The sequence below is a fragment of the Nematolebias whitei genome, chromosome 8 (genome assembly GCF_014905685.2).
Source record: "Nematolebias whitei isolate Nwh7 chromosome 8, NemWhi1, whole genome shotgun sequence".
Classification (NCBI taxonomy): Eukaryota; Metazoa; Chordata; class Actinopteri; order Cyprinodontiformes; family Rivulidae; genus Nematolebias; species Nematolebias whitei.
In genome coordinates this window covers 50953641-50960177 of record NC_056505.1, presented here as the reverse complement: position 1 = coordinate 50960177, position 6537 = coordinate 50953641, and positions in this window count along the sequence as shown.

Genomic DNA, 6537 nt, shown 5'->3' with positions numbered 1-6537 from the left:
GATGTTGATCTTCTGTGCTGGGCCATCCTTTTGGCCAGTGGCTGTTTAGTTTCCCCGATGTAAGACTGATCACAGCCCTCCTGACACTGAACAGCATACACAACATTACTCTGTTTGTGCCGGGGGACAGGATCTTTGGGATGAACCAGTCTTTGCGGTAATGTATTTTGGGGTTTAAAAGCCACTGGGACGTTATGTTTAGAAAATAAACGTCTCAGTTTCTCTGATACTCCCTCAACATACGGAATGACCACTGGTCTGGGTCTGGGTTCCTCCTTTTCACAAGATGGCTGACTGGAGTCCTGTTTGGGTTTCTTCTCTGCTTTCAGGAAGGCCCAGTTAGGATATCCACATTGCTCTAGAGCCTGTCTTGTGTGGGATTTCTCCTTCTGCCTGGCTCCTGAGTTAGTGGGGACGCTGTCTGCTCTGTGGTACAGAGTCCTGATGACTCATAATTTGTGCTCCAAAGGGTGCCACACTTCCGCAAGTGATGGACTGTACAGATCAGGCACGCTTAGCACAGCATGTCAAGTCCAAGACTCAACAACAAAACAAGTTTAACTTAGTAATAACTCATCAACACCATCACAATTCCAATAACAACACATTCAGTGGAAGACAACACTTCAGTAGACAGTTACATGCCAGGGAGACAGAAAAGTGGGTGAAGAATTTATCTGACAGACAGCTCACCCAGCTGGAGACAGAGATTCTTGCCAGGGGACTGAACTTTGCAGATGCACCAAGTAGAATTCCTCTGGTGGAGATGATCACAGCCACTGAGTAAATGGTAAATGGACTGTACTTGTATAGCGCCTGTCTATCTTATTTCAAGCTACTCAAAGCGCTTTACACTACAATCTGTGTCCTCATTTACCCATTCATACAGCACTTTACTAGATCTCTACAAAGCTAATTGAACAAATCATTCTAAAGAGACTAATCAGTGCTTTATCACATTCATACACTGATGGGACACACATCGGAAGCTATGAGGGGTTCAGTGTCTTGCCCAGGGACACTTCGACATGTGACTGCTGGTAGATTCAAACCCCCAACTCTCGTATTGGAGGACGACTGCTCTAACCACTCAGCCACAGCCGCTCAGCCATCTGCAACAACAAAATTAGAGGGTGAATCAGAATAACTCAGAATCAAAGTTTCAGCCTGCCTCAGCAATGCCAAACCACCACCTTCCAACATCAGTAGAGAGGAGAAGGATGCACTCACCACTCTTAGCAAGGACAAAAACATCATCATTCTCCCAGCAGACAAAGGAAGGTGCACAGTGATGTTGAACCAGAAAGACTATCATGAGAAAGTTATGACACTCCTTAGTGACTTAACCACTTATGAACCTCTGAAAAGAGATCCAGGAAGTAGTTACAAGAAGAAGTTAATAGATTGCCTGAAAAATTTGGAGCAGGACAACGCTATTGACCGTATTCTGTACCACAGACTGTACCCAGGGGAGGCCGCATCTAGTCTGTATGATTTACCTAAAATCCACAAACAAGGTGTACCTTTAAGACCTATTGTTAGCATGATTAACTCTGTCACTTACAATGTTTCCAAATATCTGGCGTCTGTACTCATCCCTTTAGTTGGCAGCTCAGAACACCACATACAGAACACCATGGACTTTGTAAATAAGGTGAGGGATGTCATCATGGAGACTGATGAAACAATGGTCTCTTTTGATGTCACATCACTCTTTACGTGCATTCCTGCTGATGATGCAGTAGAGGTGGTCAGTTTAAGGTTAAAATCAGACACCACTCTGAGCAGCAGGACCACGCTTTCCACAGAACAACTGTGTCAACTCTTGAAATTGTGCCTGCAGTCAACCTACTTCACATATGGGGAGCAATATTATAGGCAGAAACATGGGTGTGCTATGGGTTCTCCAGTTTCTCCTATTGTGGCCAACCTGTACATGGAGGAGGTAGAAAAGAGAGCCTTGACGTCCTTTTCAGGGACACCACCAAGTCATTGGTTTAGGTATGTTGATGACACCTGGGTTAAAATTAAATCTCAGGAAGTCCAACATTTTACTGACCACATCAACTCTGTGGATAAATACATCAAGTTCACAGGAGAATATGTAAAAAATGTCAGGTTGGCTTTCTTGGACTGTGAGGACTCAGTCTTTGATAGAGGACATTTGCAAACTGAGGTGTACCTCAAACCCACCCACACAGACCAGTATTTGCAGTTTGACTCCCATCACCCTTTGGAGCACAAGTTAGGAGTCATCAGGACTCTGTACCACAGAGCAGACAGCGTCCCCACTAGCTCAGGAGCCAGGCAGAAGGAGAAATCCCACACAAGACACCAGTCTGCCCCTCCTCCGAGACGGGCAGACTGGGCGTGGCTGGCCGGGGTCGGGCTGCCTGCTTCGGATTGAGAGAGAGTAGCGCCTCGCTGAAGCCCGGAGCTCGAATGTTCAACGTAAAACTAACTTTACCATGGTTTAATGTGGTGCTATGGCTCTGTAGACATTGCACGTTGCGGTCTTGTTTTGTGGTGTTTCTAGTGTAAAATACTTCCACACAGAGGACATGTTTCGATGAAAAGTTGGTTAGCTGTTAGCCACAGTGCTGCTAACTCAGTCCTCACGTTGTAGCTGGCTGTAAACTATGAAATGGATTTCCTGAATGTGAGGCGGGTCTTATTACTCTGGGTTCATGAGACACACCTCCGTTCAGGAAATCCATTCCATAGTATGAAGCCAACGTGCATCATGGATCGGAAATCTCTGCAAGTTGTATCGGAAAAATCCGAATCTTAAATTATGCTGGTATCGGAGCCGATACTGATACTGGATCGGACTCGTCCCTAGTTTGTATTATAAGGATTGTTTAATGTTTTATTTGTGTATAGCTGATTTAGTATGTAGAATAGTCATTTGTTTCCCAGGAGTATGAAGGCAACTTGTTCTGTGTTCCTTACATGGTAGGTTGCTCAGAGTAGCCTGTAGCATGAGGTTATCTGGTGCAGAGTATGTTGTGATAAAAGTACAGTTTGATGCAGTAAAAACTAACTCATGGTGCTCAGTGTGTAAAAAATAAGAGTAAAGCCTCCAGTATACTGCCACGTACATCCATACGCAGAGGTACGTGCGCACCCCCCAGGGCATGTCCGTGCAAAGCTCAAATTTCTACGACCGCGTACGCGGTGTCGCACAATAAACTGCCCAGCGACGGACTGTTTTGTATGCGACACCAATGTATTAAATTCCTCTTCTTCATCTCAGATCTGGCCTTTTCTTTTGTTTTTTTGCCAAGAGGCAGTGATCTCTTCCTCCTCCGTTGATGCAATGACTGAAATGGTGAGAAATGGAGGAATTTGTCACGAGCGAATTAAACTTAGGTCCAGCGTGGCTGCGGGAGGTCTGGAGATTTCCTGGTGGGCTGGTCTGATGTGTGGGCTGTAGAGCCAGTGCTCTTTTTTTTTTAGATCTTTTTATGAACAACATATAAACACAGAACACCGCTGCGGCGGAGGCTGCCAGCACTCGCTTTTTTTTCATTTTTCCGACCTGTCAATCAATCCAGTAGGCGTGTCAGCAAATGACCAATCGGCGACCTCAATTTGTCCCGAAGGTAAACGCCCCTCGTCTGTGAAGCTGCTCTGCAGCTGCTCGGGGTGTACGCTGGAGTATCATGTCTGAACCCTCTGCGTACAGTACACGTGTACGCACGTGTGAACAGACGTACGCGGCAGTATACTGGAGCCTTAAGAGTAATAAGTAGTGCAATTTTCAACCATGATCTCCGATAAAGTTCAACTTAAAGCTCACTGTTTCACCTTTCAGTACATGTACGATATACTCATTTTATGTGGTTTTATTAATTCGAAGAATTTAGTAAAATGTTCCTCAAATGGCTGGAAAATTCATAAATTCAAGTAGATTTTGTAAAAATATACCAAGGTGTGTGCGTGTGTGTGTGTGTGTGTGGGGGGGGGGGGGATGCCCCCAGCCTAGCTAAAACTTAGTTAATTTCAACTACTGCTCTGTTAATTGTAGCTTAGGCCAGTACTTCCCAAAGTGGGGTACTCATACCCCTGGAGGTACGCAAGAGGTACTTAGTGGGTCTGTGAGAAAATTTGAAAAAAAAAAAAAAAAAGTGTGAAAAGAGTCATGATAGAACTATCTTATCTAGACTGTGACCCTGGGTTTTGATCTGCTCAGATGGATTGTAATAAGATTATGACCCAAATCTGACCGCTTTAAACAGGGCCAGCAACTCAAAAAAAAAAAAAAAAAAAGAGTCTCCCAGGGATTCAATATCCATCAAGGAATAGATTTTTTATTTATTTATAATTTCTTTATTGGCTCGCTACAACATGCAGAGAGGCTTTGCTACATCCTCTTATTTTCCCGACACGTCAGACCACATAAGATCCAATGAGATCACACTTAGTCCGCCCCTCTTATCCACTTGAGAGGCTGCGCTCCCGGACGAAGGTGGAGCCTAGGCCCAATATAAGTAAGGCAACGTGTCTGGTCCTTGATCGCTTGTCAAATTGTATTGGAGAGGGCAGCGCTGTAAACTGTAACCTTTTCCTGCCTTGATTTAATATAATTGGTAAACTGAATTCACATTTCCTTGATTTATTGAGATAGTGTGAGTTACTACTTCTGAGGGAGTCCAAGCCGGGAGCCTCCTGAGCTGGAGGGTGGCTGAAGGTCTGAGGTAAGACCTGTGGCCCCAACAGCTCAGGACAGCCAGACTACACTCGCACATAAATAAACTGAGGCCCCTTCTCACATGAGCCAATAATACACGTGTCAATGCTGCCATCTAGTGTTTAGCAAAATGTTTGCACAAAGTAGAAGGGTGTGACTCGCTGAAGGAACAGCTGTTAATCAAAGCAGCCTTCGCTCAACTTCTTGTCGCTGCTGCAAAAACATCAGAAGCCATTGCTGGATTTCTGGATCGGACTGCACACAGGACAGCCTGCGCTGGCCAAACGCGCTGTGAACACTTTGATGCTCTTTGCTACAACGTACTTGTGTGAAAGTGGATTCTGACAAATATGAAAACAAAACACAGAGCAAGTTGTTGTGTTGAGAACGATTTAAGACTCACACTGTCTCATATTAAGCCAAACATAAGAGTTGTGTGCATCCTTCCAAGCACAGCCTTCTCATTAAAACTGTGGGGAGTTGAATTAAATACACAGTATGTTCAATAACAGTTATCATAAAGACCTTTTCCTACTCGGCTCCTGCACCTGGAACACCTGGCAACAAAAACTGAAGTTGTCCATCTTGATTTCTTTAAGGGGTTCCAAACATTTGATTATGCCAATAGAAAAATCAAAGCAGATATGTTCTTGTTTTTATTATTTCACCCTGATTTATTGTTTTATACAGTACTCTTATTTTAACTGCATTGTTCCTGTAGTTCATTGTGTCATTGTCTACTGTTATTGTTGCCTGTACTTCATATGCTCTGTCTGGAACAGGCCTCTCTTGTAAACGAGTCCTCGTGGTTCAGTGACACTAGCCTGTATAAATAAAGGTTGAATGAATGAAATATAAAATGTTTTGCAATACATACATTGTACACAGACTAAATGTTTGGATAATTCAGCCTATAAATGGGCCTGCTGCTTCCTTACATAGACAACTTTACTAATTGACTTTTCTGTGTCTGTGAACGTTTCTGTAAAGTGCCCTGAGACAACTCTGCTGTGATTTGGTGCTATAGAAATAAACTGAATTGAACTTAATTAAACGTGTTTCTTATTAATGCTGACATTTATTAATAAATATAATTTGGTGTGAAAAAGCAAACAGTTGTTTAAGATTTTATTTGATATGTGCAGTGTTTACGAACACATTTTAGAGGGAGAGTACTTGGCTAGAGGGCAGATGTCTGAAGAGGTATCTGAACAAAGTTTGGGCACCACTGGGCCTTAGGCTAAAGGTTTTACTACTGTACAGTAAAGTTTGACTCATTTTAGGTTGTGTTTAGCCACTTTCAGTTTTTAGATTGTAATTTGTTACTTTTAACCTTTGCACTGCTTGTTTTAACTTAAACAACATAGTTTAACTTTTTCAAAATAATAATTTCATGCTGCATTTCACAGAAAATATATTTTGTTATTATAATTTAATTTAGTTTTGTTTTATGTGTTACCTGGCAGTACATGAACATGCTGGTGTCCATCCATGTGGTGAGGCAGGTGACCTGTCAGGTTGACGAACCGTCTCACCTGGGCTCTCAGCTCCAACTCCACCTGAAACAGAAAAAACACATCTGAAGGAGATTACCAACAGATTACCAACTGTAGTTACACAATATTCTGAGGTAACAACAGGAAGCATTTCACAAGGTCTCAAGAACTTTACCAGAACCAGATCTCTTAATCTCTGGTTCTGATTCTACATGAATTATTTTAATGTGGATAAAGATCATAGTATGTAGTCATACAGTTTCATCAAACAAGAATATCAAATTTAAAGCCCGTTTATACATAAATCTATATATGAACAGGCCATAATCCTTATATATGATTATATAA